Source organism: Nyctereutes procyonoides, unplaced genomic scaffold (assembly GCF_905146905.1).
Source record: "Nyctereutes procyonoides isolate TBG_1078 unplaced genomic scaffold, NYPRO_anot_genome, whole genome shotgun sequence".
In the NCBI taxonomy this organism is placed as follows: Eukaryota; Metazoa; Chordata; class Mammalia; order Carnivora; family Canidae; genus Nyctereutes; species Nyctereutes procyonoides.
In genome coordinates, this window is record NW_026575135.1 from 34,203,223 (window position 1) to 34,223,065 (window position 19,843).

General features: G+C 37.9%; 1 protein-coding gene and 1 non-coding gene across 2 annotated transcripts in view; both read left to right on the top strand.

Annotated features, from left to right (window-relative positions):
- MLLT3 (MLLT3 super elongation complex subunit) overlaps positions 1-19,843 on the top strand; it is a 279,749-nt gene that overhangs the window by 101,769 nt on the left and 158,137 nt on the right. The gene's annotated exons all lie outside the window — the stretch shown is intronic.
- Positions 9,488-9,593, top strand: LOC129495352 (U6 spliceosomal RNA). The gene has a single exon (XR_008661510.1). It is a non-coding gene; the product is annotated as a U6 spliceosomal RNA (small nuclear RNA).

The following is a 19,843-nucleotide window of genomic DNA, read 5'->3' on the forward strand; positions in this document are numbered from 1 at the left end:
TGTCTCTCTCTCTCTCTCTCTCTCTCTCTCTCTCTCTTTCTGTCTTTCATGAATGAATAAATAAATAAAAATCTTAAAAAAATAAAATGTTGAGCCTGTTGACTTATCTATTGTTTTGCTTGAGAGTTTTGTGTGTATGTATGTGTTTCCATTTTGGGAATAGGCTGCATAGTATTATGTGATTGGTTAATTTTCTTCTAATACTGCCGCTCTGCCTTTGAAGAAGACAATGAACTTGCTATAGTTAGTAAGCAAAGTCTTGCATGCATGGGCAGGAGGAAATTGGGTAATCCTGAGAAATCATCCGCTAGCTTTGAACATGAGATTAATTTTGGTTTTGATTACTGTGTTATACCAGAGGTTGAGAAGGAAGGAGGAAACACGTAAGGGTCTGGTTTTTAAAGCAAGCTTAGAAAGGTTATGTAATATTTGATCTTTCTATAAATATCTTTTTATAGTGATACCATTGTCATTAAAAAAAAATAATAGAAGTTTTGAGCATAGGCCCAGTCACTTGGACCAGGCAATTTTAGGCTTAAGAAATATTCCCTCAGAATACCAGTTTTCATCAGAGGCTGATGTTCTTTTGGAACCTCGTAAGGAACCTTGTAAGGTAAGAGGTGGGTAGGTGAAGATGCTGAACTAACAGATTATATAAATTTATAGTCTGTATATAAGCACTCAAATTTAGAGATAAGGATGGGTGGAAAACTTGACCTGAACTCTGCTTGTCCCCTTCCCCCCGCCCCCTTTAAAGATCATTTAGCTTCTGCAGGGATGTTTTAAGAAATAGAGCTCTTTGCCAAAAGTAGATACTGTCCTTAAAATCTACTCTTCACTCTAGCATTAAACCAGGGTCTACCCTGTTGAAGATTTTAGGGGTGCCTTGCACTCTTGCTACTGCTAATTGAATAGTGAGTATTGATTTGTAACAAAGAAAATTAATTTTATGTGTTTGTGAAGGATTCACATTTAAGGGATGTTCCCCCTCTCTCTTAAATAGCAAGTGATTAAGTGCTACTTTAATTTTCAATTAATCAAATTAGGTTTCTACTGGTAAATTTTGATTACATGCAGTTCTAACAGCTTCCAGATACACTTCTCTTTCCCATATGCTTACCATATGCTGAGCAAAACCAATGTAGAATAAATTAGTGTAAAAGTAAGAACACTTAGTTCTTTTGTAGAGTTCATCTTGAATGATGGAAGACAGCTCAGAATCATTTTAGCTACGAGGCACCTTTTGAAAAGTGATATGGCAAAATAGCCCATTTATGTGTGCCAAGGTCTGTTTTCATAAATGTAAATTTGAAAGTTCATTAAAATTTTGGCATGTGATTTGGAATGCATAATAACTGGAAGTGGTTCAAAGCCAGAAATCTGTATCCTTATACCAACAACATGTTTCACTGAAGACTGGCTTTGTATGGTTGTTTAATATTTAAAAGTTAAAAAAAATAGTATTTACCCGATGGTTATGGCTCTGGAAACTATGTGCAGGACGGACGGCTGTAGAAGCAAGGGAGCGCCAGCAGTCTAACCGTGGCCCAGAATGCTCCCCAGCTTCTCCTCCTTGTATAAGTAAGGCAGGTGACTTTGGAATAGTGAACCCTGCCCCTCATTTTTCAGAGATGGCCAAACAGAAATGCAAGTTTCCCTTGCTTTCTTTGGGAATGTGAAGATGGACCATGAAGGACATTACTGCTCACGTAAAAAGAGCTGAGAAGTGGCCAAGCTGGGGTCAGGCATAGGTGGCATCTAATGCTAGTAGCTAATGTGAGCCTTTATGCTTGCAGATATTCTAATGTTACATGCCAGGCATAGTGCTAACCTGTAATATAAGCCTCCCAAGGTGAGGATGTAGAAACAGAGGAGAAGAGAAAAAATTGACCTAGAGTTGGTGCAAATAAGCCCATTTCTTATCTGTAGTAAGGGAAGTGCATTTCACCACGGACCTTTTAAGGCATCTTCCAGTGAGGCAGAGGAAGCAGTGCCACAGCCAAGGTAAGAGCTAATGAGGAATGACTGCAACAGGAAAGGTTTTATTTTAGAGCTTACGGGCTAACCTTTTCAAAATTTTATCGTCTGTCCATTGTTAACTTTTGCTGTTATATATGTGTACTTTGTACAGATGCCTTATTTATTTTGTTATTTCTCTTTACAACTGTGTTTTTAAAGTTTCTTGTTCCCTGACATCTCAGGTGCTCTGGTTTCTGCCTTCCAGTTTTGTCATAGGAGAGAAAAACGGTTTATGAAGGGGATAAGATGATCACGAGGATGAAAAGTCGACACTCCTTGGGCTGGTGATGATGTCCTTAGCTCACATTCTATCACTTAGTATGCCATTTGTGATATTGTTCTGTAATTAACCAAGCTTCCTGCAGAAAGTAAGTTTAAAATCACTGTCGTCTTGGTTTATTTCTTCTCTTAGCCTATTTGACTTTGACACATGCTTCTCTCCAACTTCTGTAGCTTCTCATTCTGACAGGATACTTTGATTCTTACCTCTGGCCCGCCAGCCAGCCCTGTTCCAATGTATCTCAGTCACCAGATTGGATGTTCTTGTACCTGTTTTGTTTACTCTCTTTTTTGGTCCATTGTTTCCTTTTATCCAAATTAGTAGTTTTTCCTACTAGCAGGCTCCCTTTCTTCAAATCATTTCCACACCCCCCCCCCCCACTGTGGCCAGTTACCGTTCTAAAAACACAAGTCTCCTCAAGTTTTTCTGCCTCTTTTTTTTTTTTTTTTTTTTTAATTTATGATAGTCACACACACAGAAAGAGAGAGAGAGGCAGAGACATAGGCAGAGGGAGAAGCAGGCTCCATGCACCGGGAGCCCGACATGGGATTTGATCCCGGGTCACCAGGATCGCGCCCTGGGCTAAAGGCAGGCGCCAAACCGCTGCACCACCCAGGGATCCCTTTTTCTGCCTCTTAAAAAGTATTTGATGGCTGTCTGTTACCTATAGAATTTAGCTCCTTACAGTACTCTGTAAAGAACATCACAGGCTGGCACTTGCTACTTTATTAGCCTCATGGCTGGTCACACATAGCCAGATACCTACAACCATACTTCATGTTCACTTGTAGTTCCTCATCAGGCCGTGTATTCTCTCTACCCTGGGTTGTTCGCTTATGCTTTTCCATTTTGCCTACAATGGATGCCTTTCATTTTCTTCTTGGCAAGTACTTACCTACTTTTCCTTAGAGGTAATCTCTTTTGGGTGTGATGTTAACTGAGTCTCCTAAGCCTTAATGAAGGCTGCCTGTGGTGTGGTTATATTATGGTTTTTGGTAAATTTGCCTTCATGGTTAGATGCTTAGCTATGTAAGAAGCAGGAGACTGTGTCTTGCTCATCTTTGTCTTCTAGCACATAGCAGAAGGCCTGGCATGCAGTTGTGTTCCATAAATATTTATTGTATGGAGTTTAGTTTATTTTCCATCACTTTTTATAGAGAATGAGTGAATCTTAAAGTAAATGAAGTACCTGTAAATGGTATATTTGAACGAAGATTTGTGGTTTATCATGATTTATGGAAGTAGAAAGGGAAATATCACAATTCCTTGGCACTCAAATTAGTGAATAGATACCAAGAAGCATAATTGGTGAGTTATCCAAAACATATTCACCTTTGGCTAGGGAAAATATGTGTGTGTGTTTCAATGAAAAATTAACTTGAAACCAGTGAAAGAATGATTTGAAACTCTGAATTATAAATAGTTCTTATTGAGTATTGTTAGGGCTGGAATAGTACCTAGGTTTCTAGGCGCTGATTATAAGGAAGAATGGTGGAGTGGAAGGGCTTGTAAAGAACCCAGTTGAGAATGAAGTGATTGCCATCAGGTTCTCTATGTGACCTAGGGTAAGTAATTTTTCTGCCTTCACTTTTTATAACAGAGTACCTGAATCAGTGGTATATGCTGGACTGTAAGTAGTCAAGAAAGAAGAGTATTGGCAGAAACAAGAATGGGCAAAACTTCGAGCCCCAGCGATTTTAGTATATACTTTGTCATTTAATTTGTATGGTGCAGTCCCCTGTTCTTGCAGTCCCGGGTGGATATGTTCTGGGGTAAATTATATTTTACAAGTATTTCCACAACATTGTCTCTCATTTTACATGTTCTTACAATTTGATTTTGATACTCCTATCAAGAAGTGGGGGTGATGTTTCTTCCCTTTGAAGCTGAGTGGTCTTTTGTGACTATTCCAGCCTACAGAGAACTGCAGAAATGATTCTAGGTGATTTCTGAAGCTAGATCATAAAGACTATGTGGCTTCCTCTTTGTTGGTTGGAATGTAATGCTTGGTTGCGAAACCTGCAGCCACCATGTGAGTAGTCCATTTATCCTGAGGCCATCAAGTTGTGAGGCAAGACCACATGGAAAGGCCCTGAGAAAACTAACTGCATTAAGAGAGATGTCCAGCCAGTCTTCTGCTCCAACTCAGCCTTTCCAGCTACTGTCTGACTGCAGCCAAATAAGAAATTCTGAGCCCAAACTACTCAGCTAAGCCTTCCTGAATTTCTGACCCAGAAACCATGAAAGATAGTAAGATGGCTGTTGTCCTTTTATTATTTATTATTATTTTTAAGAATTTATATATTTATTCATGACTCAGAGAGAAGGCAGAGGGATAGGCAGGCTCCCCAGGAGGAGCCTGATGCAGGACTTGATCCTGGGACCCCGGATCATGCCCTGAGCTGAAGGCAGATGGTTTACTGCTGAGCCACCCAAGCGTCCTGGTTGTTGTCCTTTGAAATTGTGTTTGGGGTGTTTATTCAGCAGCTGATTATTAGAACATGTTTTTTTGGAGAAGCATTTTCTATTTTCTTCTACGGAGTATTGAAGGAAGACGGGGCTGGAACTAGAAACCTTTCTTAGTGCAGATAAAGAATCATCATTGCCCTAACACTGTTGCCCCAAACTTTCATGCCCTAGTTGGGTGTAGGCCAGGGAAGGGAGATCATAAAAGAGAAAATCATGTAACAAAAATATTTTCCTCTTCACATAGCTTTACCTAATAGTTGATAAAGAAGGGCTAGCCAAGAGTAGATACTTAAACTGACTCTATCTAAAGAATCTGTTTTGGGGGAAGTAAAGCCATGGACAAGAAATTCTGCAGATGAGTTTTGGGATATCTCTATGGGAAGAGTGAATGAGGCAAAACCAGGCTGTTGTCAAGGAGGCCAGAATTTATGTTGAATAATTTATTGTTCTGTGTGCTTTTTAAAATATTAAAATAAAAAAATAAATATTAAAATATAGTACCTTTTATGGGTTGAATTTGTCCTTTGACAAAAGATTTCCTTATTTGGAAATAGGGTATTTTGTAGAGATCATAGTGGATTAGTGTGAGCCCTATATCCAATGACTCATGTCTTCATAAGGAGGCATTGTGAAGGTCAGGAGAGACACAAGGAAGAAAGCTATGAGAAGACAAGACAGAGATTGGAGTTAGGCCACCACAACTAAGGAATGTGAGAGTACCTGCAACCACTGGAAGCCAGAAGCAAAAAGAGTGAAGAAGACCTCTCTCTTAAAGTGTTCAAAGGGGGTTGGCCCTGCCAACACCTTGATTGCCTTGACTTCTGTCTTCTAGCATGAAGGATTAGATTTTTATTGTCTCAAGGCAATCAGTTTCTGATACTTTGTTGTGGCAACCCTAGGAAACTTGTGGTGTCTGAAGTTTACATAGGGGCAGTGAAGAAGTGTTGATCTTCAAAAGTTATGGAGATGAAAAGATAAGCCACAGGCTGGGAGAAAATATCTGCCAAACATATAGCTGACAAAGGACTTGAATCTAAAATATATAAGGAATATACAACTCAATAATAAGACAACCCCATTTAAAAATAGGCAAATTATTTGAAGATTTCAAGAAAGGAGATACATATCAGAGAAGCATATGAAATGATGCTCAGTATTGGTAGTTTTAGGAAAATACAAATTAAAACTACGAGATACTATACTATGCTTAGAATGGCAAAAATTAAACAGAATGACCATACCAAATGTTGATGAGGATATGGAGCAACTGGAACTCATACATTGCTGGTCAGTACCTAAAATGGTAAAATCCCTTTCAAAGACATTTTTTCATTTTCTTAAAACATTAAGCATACAACCATCTGATTGTTCTATACATAGCTATTTACAAATCCAAGAGAGTTGAAAGCATACCTCCATAGAAAGACTTTATACTAATGTTGCTAAGGGCATGGTTTGTAAACTGGAAGTAACCCAGATGTCCACCAACAGGTAGATGGGTAAACAAATTGTGGTATAATAAAATACTACACAGCAATAAAAAGGAATCAGCTATCAATATTTACAATAATATGGATGAAACTTAATTAAATAATTATATTGCATAAAAGAAGCCAGCCCTCTCCCCAAAAGAGTACATATATATAAATTTTAGACATATCAAATTTTAGAAAAATGCAAAGTAATTATAGTGACAGTGACAATCAGTGATTCTGGGAGATAGGGCAGGGCAGGGAGGTGAAAGATTTTAGGAAGCTATGAAAAAATATTTAGGGTTGATGGATATGTTCATAATCTTGACTGTGGTGATGGTTTGCTTGGTGTATATTTATGTCAAAACATCAAATGATGCACATTACATTTGTGATTTTTTAAATATGTCAATTATGTCTCAAGCCAGAATAAAAAGAGAAAACTTATATGGGAAAAATTAGGGTTAAGATGGGGGCTTAAACTCCAGGCTCTATTCTACTAATACTCATCAGCCGAGTGTGAACTGGCACAGTTTGCTTTTGCCACTTACTTGCCATGTCTTTAATGGCAAGAGACCCTTTAAATCTAGAGCCAACAAGTAAACCAAATTTTAGAATCATTTGGGGTTTAATCACAGAAGACCATAGTTAGTGGGTTATAGAATAAGGGATTTCTTATAGAAATTAAGCCTTAAAGATTAATCTAGGAGCTTGGGAAATGAAGGACCAGGAGGCAAACTGGAGGATAAGTAGAGTCTTCAACCAGTCAGAGAAGCCAAGGGTGAGACAAAGCTCATGGGTTAGGGGCCGTGGAAGCCTGTGCCTCTGTGTAACTACTACCTGTTTGTATCTGTTGGTGGGCCTGGAGTTTCTGTTGGCCTACATTACATGTAGGACTGGTTGGAAAGGTGGATAGGGATCTGAGAAGAGCAAAGGTAAGTTTGAACCCACCCACAGAGCTATGTCTTGTCACTGTACTAACCATAACAACTTTCAGAGAGTAATGTCTTCCAAGACCATACAGATCTGTCCAGATCTGTGCAAATTCTACTTTTGGTCAACTTTAAGCCAAAACTATGCAGGGAAGAGATTCCAGGAAATATAGTTTGTGCTTAACAAATTTGACACAGCATAAACCACCACAACCTGCTAATTAATGGCTAATTAATTTGTAGTACTTGTTATGAACCCATAGTCCCCTGTTCTTATGTGATGGGTCGATTATGCTAAACAAATACAGAATATCTTTGTGAGTGATCTAATTGGCACAATGCAGTGAGTCAGTCCAGGCATGAGGAATAAGGGTAGATCTTTTCAGAATCAGGGCTGATTGCAATGTAAACAATAGGGAGACTCTCCATCCCCTCTTACAAGGAAGGTGTTTATAGCAACATAAACACCTTTTCAGCACAGTAACATAAACAGTTTCTCAAGGAAACATTCTCTGGCATTCAGGAAATGTTTCTTTCTTTACAAACAAAAAAGTGTGTTTTTCTTAAGATTTAATTTACTTAAGGGCTCTGTTTAGAACAAGGCTATGATTGTAGAGGGATAAAGTTATTCCCAGAGCACTTTTCTGGTAGGCTGTAGTCAAAGTCCTTAAAGAAGCATCTTGTTTAAAAATCTGTAGACTAACAGAGCACAGGTCAGTACAGGTGTACCATGTTACACTTCAGATCCACCTCTGGAAAGTTCTATAAATTATACTTTTGTGAGTCAAATTATATTACAAAGTCCCAGTAGTCTATGATTTGATATTTTCTTATGAAAATCCTTCTTGAAAACATGAAGACACTCTGTTACAGGTATGACATATGGTCTGCAGTGAGTCCAGGGACTATGATAGGGGCCATGTATTTGTCTCAAATATACATAGTTAGCTCATTTGTACAGTGAATAAATGCTTCCTAAAATTGGTCAAATTAGGATCCTTAAATTAAAATTCTTTAACCTTTTTAACTGTTTTAACCTGGAACAATTGGAAATAGATTTCATCCATAAGATCCATTATGTTTTTGAAATGGAGAGGAAAATTCTTTAGCAAGAATTCTTTCTTAATAGAGAATGGAGAACAGATGTCCCTATTTTCAAAGTGTTATTAAAAAATATATAGCTCTGGTAGTGCAGCGAAGATGCTGTTAATAGGCACGAGGCATCAGCCACATGCATGTTTTTTTTTTACCTTTGTGGAAAGGCTTGATTTAATGAAAATATTTACCAAAAATCTCTAGGAATGATTTATTCATTGGTAACTTGATTTTGTGTAGCTTTGCACAACTGAGAATGGGGAAGTAAGAGATGGTTTATTCTGCCTTTTACCTTAAACTCTGGACTAGTGCTTCTCAAAATAATGTGCAAATGACCTAGGCAACCCCCTTTTTAAAAAAATAAAGATTTTATTTATTTATTGGAGAGAGAGAGAGAGAGTGCTAGAGACAGCATGAGTGGGGTGGAGGGGCGGAGGGAGAGGGAGAAGCAGATTCCCCGCTGAGCAGGAAGCCCCATGCAGGACTCCATCCCAGGACCCTGAAATCATGACCTGAGGTTAAGGCACATGCTTAGCCTACTGAGCCACCCTGGTGCCCCAACCTAGGCATCTTGTTGGTGAATGTAGGTTGTGATTCAATAGGTTTGGGGTAGGGTCTGAGATTTTTATTTATTTTATTTTATTTTACTTTATGTTATTTGGGATTTTTATTTCTGGTAAGTTCTCAGGTTTGTAGAACATACTCTGAAAAGCAAGTTAGAAGACTTTCCTGAATGTAATTTTTGGTTTGGTTTCTCATAGTATTCAACATTTTACAAGAAGTGTAGTAGATACAGAGGAAAATGATTTTTTTTAAACATATGCCCAGTTTTTGTCTTCCAGACAAAAAGATAGTGGTAGACTCTCCCATTAATTAAGTAGCTTGCTAATAGTTTGGCTGGAATTAAGTATAGGCATTTCCCATTCAACTATATTATGTAAGTATATTATGTTTTAAAATTTTTGAAAGTGGTGTAGTTTAAAAGCCAGCCTCTCATTGAGATGCCAGTTACCCCAGAAGAAGAAGAATCATTTTGCATATGTGTGGAGTACAACTGTGGGATTATTTTTTTTTCCCTCTGGAAAGATCTCTTTGGTATCTATAAAACTAATAAAATAATTACACCCTTGAATGGTAACCTGTAAAAAAATTAAATGATTTTTTTGTGGTTATTAAAATCAATTCAGGTCCAACTTCATTGTTTTTGGAGAAGAGTTTGTGTTTGCTTCGGCAGTACATAGACTAAAGATTGGAATGATACAGAGAAGATTAGCATGGCCCCTGCACAAGGATGACACACAAATCTGTGAAGGCAAGAGTTTAATATTGAGGAAATTTTCATGGAACATTCAGGAAAGCTTGCCTGTTTGAAGAATAAAAATCGAGAGCTGATTTGAAAATATTTTTTAACTGTCACCATTTTTTTTAAACCTTTATAATGGGCAATCTGAAAATGTTAAAATTGCAGCAAGTGATATTGATATTTTTGGTCTTGAATAGTTTCAAAGAAAACTTCAGGCAGTTGAATTTATCTGGGAAATATCATTAAAATATGATTTTGAGGCTAGGAAAAAGTTTAGAGATATAAAACCAAATACTTCAAGGAATTGTTTGTCTATTTCTTAAATGATGACCCAGTTTTTCTTAATTTTAAGTTTAACCTTTATGTAGTTGAAGATTAAAAAGAGAAAAAATGGACATCTTTTAAGCTTTCTGGATCAGTGCATAAATCTGATCTTCCCTGAGGAATGGGAAGAGATGTAACCAAATGGCTATTATCTCTTTAGATGATGTGAGAGATCATAGACATCATCCACAGCAGTGAAAATCCCCTAGGATCTGACACAGGTGGGAAAAAGAATTCCCAGGGATTTCCAGGAAGTCAAATTGTGTTTATCTACTATGATGATAGCTGATAGCCAAATTAATTTTAGTCTTCAGATAATAAATGAGCACTTTCCCAAGCGTATCTTCCAAAAGATTGAGGCTGTAGTAGAATCTGAAAATTTTTCTTCTGTGTTTCAGGTGGTCAAGTGTGTTGGAAGTATGTTTTCTAGAAAAGTAAGGGAGAGGGTATGGCCTCCATGGGGACTAAGTGTTAAGATGACAGCAGCATTATTTTGATTTTTATTTTTTAAGAGAGAGAGACGGAGGAGCAGAGGGGGAGAGAGAGAGAGAGAGAGAGAGAGAATCCCAAGCAGACTCCATGCTCAGTGTGGAACTCAGTGTGGGGCTCAGTCTCACAACTGTGAGATCATGACCTGAGCTGAAATCAAGAGTTGGATGCTTAATTGACTGAGCCACCCAGGTGCCCCTATTTTTATTTTTACTTTCTATGGTTTGACAGTAACATATTTTAAAGTATGAACAATAGGAAAATAATTGTTGTATTAGAGATGAAATAGTTGTACATTGTAGACCATTTAAAAAAAGATATGAAAAAATTTAAAAAACCAAGTGTACATTCTAATTTTTTTCTATGTAGTTTAAAAAAATATGATTGCCCTTTTCTTTAATGTGCTATTTCCCTTGTGATTGCACATTTACTTGTGTGAACATTATTTTCTTATGGCTACATAATATTCCATTTATAAGAATATCATTTGGGTAATTTTTCCTTCTTAGACATTTAACTGGATTTATATGTTTTTCTAAGATGAAAAGTACTATGATGAACATCTGTGTATAATACTTTTCTTTGATCAGAATTTTCTTCTTAGGTCAGGTTGCCAGAACTGAAATTCATGTTCTTATAGGGAACTTTTCCTTAAAAGTTGGTCTGTGTAGTTGAAGGACTGTTTACAAAGAAATACTAATCCTTCCTGTTAAAAGATAAGGATGTTATGACAAGGTGTTAAAAGCTAAGCTGGAGTTGGACAGGTCAGATTAACCTGGATCTATCTTTGACACCTGTTTTTAACACTTGTTGGAAAGGGGAAAAAATCAGGGCTAACAATTGGTCTTAGATTTTGGTAGGTTGAATTCTTTCTAAAGAAATGAGTTGTTTATGTGGCAAGTGCTTTAAAAAATATTTTGCTAGTAAATTAGGGTAGGAGGATATTTGAAGATAAAGTTTCTAATAATAAGTTTATAACGTTATTTAGAGCAAATGTATCAAGACAGTTGTGATTCACTAAAGCAAATAGGGGGGAAAAAAAGAGAGGGAAACAAGAATAATAGTGCCATAGAGAAAAACAGAAACTATCTCTCAATTCACACTATAGACTGATTTGTAATATTTATTCTTAACCAGATTTTAGAGATGAGATAGTCATTTGGATAGGTTAGCCATAAAGCCATCCTAGTTGTTCCATAAAGTTACAAACAACCCCAAACTTCTAATTAGCCCACATCATTTTAATTGCCCTAGTGTCTTCTAGCAATAGATTTACAGTCAGAATAGAAAGTTTGCATGACCAGATGGATAAGCTGTATTTTCTATGTATATTTTACTAGAGTTTTTATTTTGGTTGAGAAATTCTAGTTTCAGGGTTTTTTAAAAAATTTTCTGGATTGTGATGATCCCTTCTGGATAGGGAAATGTCTGTAAAGAATATTTTTTCCAATTAATTCCAAGGTATTGATATATACATAAATTTAGGAATTAATGAAGTAATGTTTGCAGCATTTTTATGTTTGGGACTATATTTTGAAAAACTTAAATCAGCTGTAAATTTTTTTAGAGGGGGAGAGGGAGAGAGAGAGAAGTGCAGTGGGGAGGCAGAGAGAGGGGGAGAGAATCTTAAGCAGGCTCTGCATCTAGTGCAGAGCCCAGTGTGGGGCTCGATCTCACAACCTGAGATCATGACCTGAGCCAAAATCAGAGTTGTATGCTTAACTGACTGGGCTACTCAGACACCCCACTAGTTAGATTTTTTTTGTATATTTTTTTATTGGAGTTCGATTTGCCAACATATAGTGTAACACCCAGTGCTCATCCTGTCAAGCGTCCCCCTCAGTGCCTGTCACCCAGTCACCCCATCCCCCAGCCCACTTCCCTTTCCACTACCCCTTGTACATTTCCCAGAGTTAGGAGTCTCTCATGTTTTGTCACCCTCTCTGATTTTTCCCACTCATTTTCTCTCCTTTCCCTTTAATCCCTTTCACTATTTTTTATATTCCCCGAATGAATGAAACCATATAATGGGACAGCCACACGCAGAAGAATGAAACTAGACCATTCTCTTACACCATACACAAAGATAAACTCAAAATGGATGAAAGATCTAAACGTGAGACAAGAATCCATCAAAATCCTAGAGGAGAACACAGGCAACACCCTTTTTGAACTTGGCCACAGCAACTTCTTGCAAGAGGCATCTTTGAAGGCAAGGGAAACAAAAGCAAAAATGAACTATTGGGACTTAGTCAAGATAAAAAGCTTCAGCACAGCAAAAGAAACAGTCAACAAAACTAAAAGACAACGTACAGAATGGAAGAAGATACTTGCAAATGACCTATCAGATACAGGGCTAGTATCCAAGATCTATAAAGAACTTAATAAACTCAACAGCAAAGAAACAAACAATCCAATCATGAAATGGGCAAAAGACATGAACAGAAATTTCACCAAAGAAGACATAGACCTGGCCAACTGGCCAACACGCACATGAGAAAATGCTCTGCATCACTTGCCATCAGGGAAATACAAATCAAAACCACAATGAGATATCACCTCACACCAGTGAGAATGGGGAAAATTAACAAGGAAGGAAACAACAAATGTTGGAGAGGATGCGGAGAAGGGGGAACCCTCTTACACTTTGGTGGGAATGTGAACTGGTACAGAGATTCTGGAAAACTGTGTTTTCCTCAAAGAGTTAAAAATAGAACTGCCGGAATCCCTGGGTGGCTCAGCAGTTTAGCGCCTGCCTTTGGCCCAGGGTGCGATCCTGGAGTCCCAGGATTGAGTCCCGCATCGGGCTCCTGGCATGGAGCCTGCTTCTCCCTCCTCCCGTGTGTCTGCCTCCCTCTCTCTCTCTCTCTCTCTCTCTCTCTCTCTCTGTCTATCATAAATAAATCTTTAAAAAAAAAATAGACCTGCCCTACGACGCAGCAATTGCACTGTTAGGGATTTACCCCAAAGATTCAGATGCAATGAAACGCCGGGACACCTGCACCCCGATGTTTCTAGCAGCAATGTCCACAATAGCCAAACTGTGGAAGGAGCCTCGGTGTCCATCGAAAGATGAATGGATAAAGAAGATGTGGTCTATGTATACAATGGAATATTACTCAGCCATTAGAAACGATGAATACCCACCATTTGCTTCAACATGGATAGAAATGGAGGGTATTATGCTGAGTGAAGTAAGTCAACCCGAGAAGGACAAACAGTTAATTTTTAACTACATAACATTTGGTACGTATAAGAGAATATAAGTAATGTGTAAGATTAAAAGCAAAATAATAAAATGAACATCCATGAAACTGCTATTCAACTTAAATTAGAACATGACCAAATTATATTTGAGTTCCTTTTTGCAGATCTTTCAGCTCAAAGGGTGTTCCGTTTTGCAGATCTTTCAGCTCAAAAAAGATCTTGATACCTACTTTTCTAAATACGAATTAGTATGCTGCTAGCCTTTGGAAGAAATCTAAACAGGTATATACAATTTACATTAGGAACACCTGCAGATTAATGATTGATGTCAATTCATATACATAATTCATGATGATAAAGATGTGTAAAAATAGGACATTTGCTTTGAAATTGTTAACTAAGCTAGATCTTAACTTTTAAAAAAATACTATGAGACTTGAAATTGTTATCTTCTTTATCGAAATAGGCTATTTTAAAAATATTACTGAATGTGAAAACATGACTACATTATTCATAAAACACCAAATATGTGTTTATTTAACAGCATAAATTCACATTACATGTTGGAAATCCAGGGTTTTTTGTTTTTGTTTGTTTTTTTGAGAGGAAATAATGTATCCCATCCACCAAGGATCTTCTGCGTTTCCAGATCTTTGCCTCATTTTCTTCTTCTTCTTCCCCTTTTTTTTTAAAGATTTTATTTATTTATTCACGAAAGACAGAGACACACACACACACACACACACACACACACACACACACACACACACATAGGCAGAGGGAGAAGCAGGCTCCATGCTGGGAGCGGGATACGGGACTGGATCCTGGGACTCTGGGATCACGCCCTGAGCCAAGAGAGACACCCAACCACTGAGCCACCCAGGTGTCCCTGCCTCATTTTCTTTGAATCAGGACTTCAAGGTTAAAAGTTACACACAAAAAATTGTCACTAGAGGAAAGTGCTATGGATTAACAGAGTTTTAGGTATGTTATGTGATTACTTAAATATTTTCTTTATTTTTTCCCCCTAGAATATTTTTCCCATTTCTACTTTTGCTAATTACTATTTTGGAATGTAGTAATTTTTGATTTTCCAAATTGTTTTTGACTGAATCTTGAAGAATAGAAACCCAAATTGTTTTTAAATCTATTTCCTAAATTTTAATTTAATTAATTAAAAAAAGATTTTATTTATTTATTCATGAGAGACACAGAGACAGAAGCAGAGACATAGGCCGGGGGAGAATCAGGCTCCTTGTGGGGAGCCTGATATGGGACTCGATCCTAGGACCCTGGGATCACGACCTGAGTCGAAGGTAGATGCTCTCAACCACTGAGCAACCCAGGTGCTCCTGTTTTTCATTTTTTTTTTTTTTTGTTTTTAGCAGTAACACTTTGAAGATTAGGAAACAAATTTTGTTCATCTCATAAAGGCATAGCAGGTGATTGTTTCCCAGTGTCTGTCTTCCTCATAAAATAAATATTAGATTTCAATTTTGGCTTATATTTTCCCCCTGATTTCTTTCCATATTATCATTGCCTTTTATCTAGAATTTTCTACTTTCTCACTTAAAACAAGAATCTAAGTGTCTGGATACTGGGGTGCAAGTGAAGCTGTTCCTCATTTTTCTCTTCTTTTAAAAAAGTTCTCATATGGCTTTAACTTTTTTAAAAAGATTGATTGATTGATTGATAGCACCAGTGGGGTAAGGGGCAGAGGGAGAAGGAGAGAGAATCCCATGCATACTCCCTGTGGAGCACGGGACTCCGCCACCCTGAGATCATGACCTGAGCCAAAACGAGATCATGACCTGAGCCAAAACGATGAGTCGGATGCTTAATTGTCTGAGCCACTCAGGGGCCCCTTAACTTTTCCCTCCTATATTGCCAAATTTTAATGGATTTTTGGATTAAGAGTAAAAAAAAGTGTATTTACATTAAAATTTAGCTGGGTGACTCACAGGTTAAGCTTTGGACTCTTGATTTTTGGCTCAGGTCATGATCTTGGGGTTGTGAGATCCAGCCCCATGTAGGGCTCTGGGCTAGGCTTGGAGCCTGCTTAAGATTCTCTCTTTCCCCCTCTCCCTCAGCACCCCACTCCCTCTGCCTTTCCCCTCTGGTATTAGAAACTGTGTAAAGTTTCTTTGTACTTTTTGAACTTTAAAAACAAAGTTACTTTAATGTGGAGTAAAATTCAGTAATCCTGTAGTTGAAAATTTTTTTTTAAAAAAGATTTACTTATTTATTTTAGTCAGGGAGCAGCACAGGAAGGAGAGAGAATCCTAAGCAGACTCCATGTTCTATGCTCAGTGCAGAATCTGATGGGCGGCTGGATCCCACAACCCTGAGATCAGTACTTGATCCAAAGCCAAGAGCCCCTACACTCCACCTACTACACCACCCAGGTGCCTTGAAATTTTAAACGCAAATGTTGTGGTCCAGTTAGCTTTCTTAAGCATAAATCAGCCATCAGCTGCTCTGGTCATAAGCAGGTTGCTTAATGCTTTTTTTTTTTTTTTAAGATTTTGTTTATTCATGAGACACACACACACACACACACACACACACAGAAAGAGGCAGAGACACAGGCAGAGAGAGAATCAGGTTCCATGCAGGGAGCCTGATGTGGGACTTGATCCCGGGTCTCCAGGATCACGCTGTGGGCCAAAGGCAGATGCTTAACCGCTGAGCCACCCAGGTGTCCCGCTTAATGCTTTTATTCCACTGTTTCCTCACCTGTACAATGAAAGGAGAGAAGTTTTCAGGGTGGTTGTGAGAATGAGATGGATTGTTATGTCTGAGCACTTTTATGGAAATACTTGGATTACTTTTCTGTCACTGCCATAACAGATTAACAGAAATGTACCTGCTGAAAACAACACAAATTAATTTTCTCATGGTTCTGTCGGTTAGAAGCTGAGATTAGCTCAGCTGGTTTCTCTGTTATAGTTTCCTGAGCTTGAAATTCAGGTGTTGGCTGGGCTGTTTGTTGGGAGGCTCCGGGAACAGTCCAGTCCTGGGATTATTCAGGTTGTAGGCAGACTCCAGTTATCGTGGTTGTAGGGTTGACATCCGTTTATGAACTGCGGCTGAACCAGCCTTAGCATCTAGAGATTTCTCTAGTCCTTTGCATGTGGGCTCCCATATTTCAGAACCAGAAAGGCATGGAAAATCCTTCTTATGCTGGGAAATTTCTATTGTTCCTTTTGTACCCCACCTCTCTGATTAGAGCTGGGGAAAGTTCTCAGATGATTAGCTCAGATCTGCATAAATACATGATAAGCCTTATAGCCTGTGGTCATTTGATTAATAACCTTAATTACATCTGTAAAATCTCTTCACAGCAGTACCTAGATTAGTGTTTGACTGAATAATAAGAGGACAGGAATCTTGAGGAACAGCTTCAGAATTCTGCCTATGATTATGCCCAAAAATGGTAGCTAGGGATAGTCTGCGAGGTGACTAGCAATGATGAAAGAAATCGCATCTTTACCTGAGAAGTACAGACAGAGTAAATTGTAAATCCCTTGTAGGTAGGCACTGTTCCTTACTTTTTTGTATCTTTAGGACCTTACAGTTTTCCATATATTTGTTCAAATATCTGCCATTGGTTGATAGCTTGAATATAATTTCTTTTTTATTTTATTCATTTTATTTATTGGAATTAGTAACAGTATAGTAGGAGTTTTGTTTAACATTTCTGGTACTTCTCTGGAATGATTAATTGCATTTAGTTTCCCCATATTTTTTTCCCTACTTCTTATCAAACCACAGAGATAGCTTGTTCTGTTATAAGCTGCCAATAACCTTTTGTTATGAGTACACAGATTTTGAGTTATTTTGTCTCGTAGTCCTTAAGAATTTATTAATCTTTTATATACTCTTAGCCATGTCTTCTATAACTTGTATTTGAAGATGGGTTTTAAGTATAGCATACAGTTGAAAGTTGGTCAACTACCCTGGCAGAAAGGGGTGCCCTTAATTGCTGTCTTCAGAGTGGCATCCTTAACTACTGAATCTATAACCACAGTGATTTGCAAGGTGATAGTCAGTGTTCTTCTTACAATTTTGGGACATTTTCCCCAATCAATAAATCTAGGACTCCCTTTAATGATTTTAATCAGTCATATTGGATACCTGCCAAGAAAGAAGAGTATAAATCATCACTTTTAAGAAGCCAAGATCATTGAAAGGGGGTTAAGCCTTTTAATGACAATGTTCTTAGGATATTTACATGGCCAGTCAATAGATACGAAAACCTATTTGTCTCAGGGACCCTCCTTATTAAAATTTTTTATAAAATTTATTTTTCTTATACTCTTTCCTTCGGATCAGCTGGCTCATCCCTCCACCCCCTATAACGTCTACCACCTTAATCCTGTGTTAGGCAAAGAGAAGTGGGAAGTTTATTTAATATATTTTTGTGGGATAGTGTTCACTTTGTTATTCCTTTCATTCCTAAGTGAGGTTTAGGAATCTTTTCTGCTTTTTCTGAGAGTTAGATGTTGCCCAAAAATATATCTTTCCTCCCCCTCCTAAAAAGATTCATAACATGAAATAACCCCTTTGTGCCAAAAGGTTTAAAAACTTTCTGCTAAAGTACCTTGCTTACCTTACTGCCTTTTAATTTGATAATGAGGGCTGGCTGGGCATTCATATGGTTAGTTCTTTCAAGAATGCCTTTCTGTCTAAATCCAGGATCAGCAATGTCCATTCATCGTTCCTTTGATCTTTCTGTATGTTTTGTAGACTCATCTGGCAATCCAGTTTCTCTCATGGAAAACTGGGCATTTGCTCTTTTTCTTTTACTACTTTTAAACTGAATTGGAGCCTTCTTTTACCAAGTTTCATTTCGAGAGAACACATCTTTTAGAAGCTCTTTGAAAGAATCAGATTCTGTGTTTTATTTTTTTAAGTACGATCTGTGCCCACCATGAGTCTTGAACTCATTACCTTGAGATCAAGAGTCATGGGCTCCACCTCCATCGACTGTGCCAGCCAGGCACTCCCATGTATTGCTTTTTTTTAAAATTTATTTTTATTTATTTATGAGAGAGAGAGAGAGAGGGGGGGGGGCAGAGAGGCAGAGACACAGGCAGAGGAGAGGGAGAAGCAGGCTCCATGCTGGGAGCCCAATGCGGGACTCGATCCCGGGACTCCAGGATTGCACCCTGGGCCAAAGGCAGGTGCGAAACCGCTGAGCCACCCAGGGATCCCCCATGTATTGCTTTTCAAAAGCTACTTTTAAAAGTTATCCATGTTATCTAAATAAAAGTATCATATTTATTTAACTTGTTGAGGAAGTTATTTTTTTCTGAGATCATTAGTCTATAATCAGGAGAGTGATTAGCACTCTTTATTTAGGGCCTTCTAAATTCTTGGGAGTTTTTCAGTTTTCTTTCAATTGATATACATCATTCAATTTGTCTTATAGATCACCATCTGATTATTAATTTTTTTTGGTCTTTTTTGATTATTAATTTTTAAAAGAAGATCTTATTTATTAGAGAGAGTGCATGTGCAGTAGTAGGGAAGGGGCAGAGGGAGAAGGAGAAGCAGACTCCCTGCTAAGCAGGGAGCCAGATGCAGAGGTCCATCCCAGGACCCTGAGATCAGGACCTGAACTGAATTGAAGGTAGACCTTTTACCGACTGAGCCACCCAGGCACCCCATGATTATTAATTTTTTTAATTGTAAAATATACATAGCATAAAATTTAGTTTCCACTGTTGGGAAATGTGTAGTTCTGTGGCATTCAGCACATTCACATTGTTACAGAACTTTCTCCATCATCCGTCTCCAGAACTTTTTTATCATCTCAAACCGAAAGTTCCAAAGTTCGTATGCATGGAAACAACTTCCCATTCCCTTCTCCCCACTTCTCCTGGCAACTACCATTCTACTCTCTGTCTCTATGAATTTGACTTAATTGGTTTGTTTTTATAATGTTTACCTTAACAAAAAATTTTTCCTTCCAGGCATGAGTGGAGGTATGGTCTGGGGGCAGGGAGGAAGAGTTGATTCATAGGTATCAGATTAAATTTACTGCCTAAAGAATTAATAAGTAACCTTTACCTGCTTTGTGTATTTGACTACTTTTTATCTGCAAGATTTGAACACTGGGAATATATGAATATAACTTGTCTTTAAAATGCTATGTCTTTGAAGAAAAGAAAATAAAGCTTTGAACTTTGAGTTATGGGCTTTGCTGATATTCATCTCTCTCAAATATATAAATTTTTTCAACTTGGCT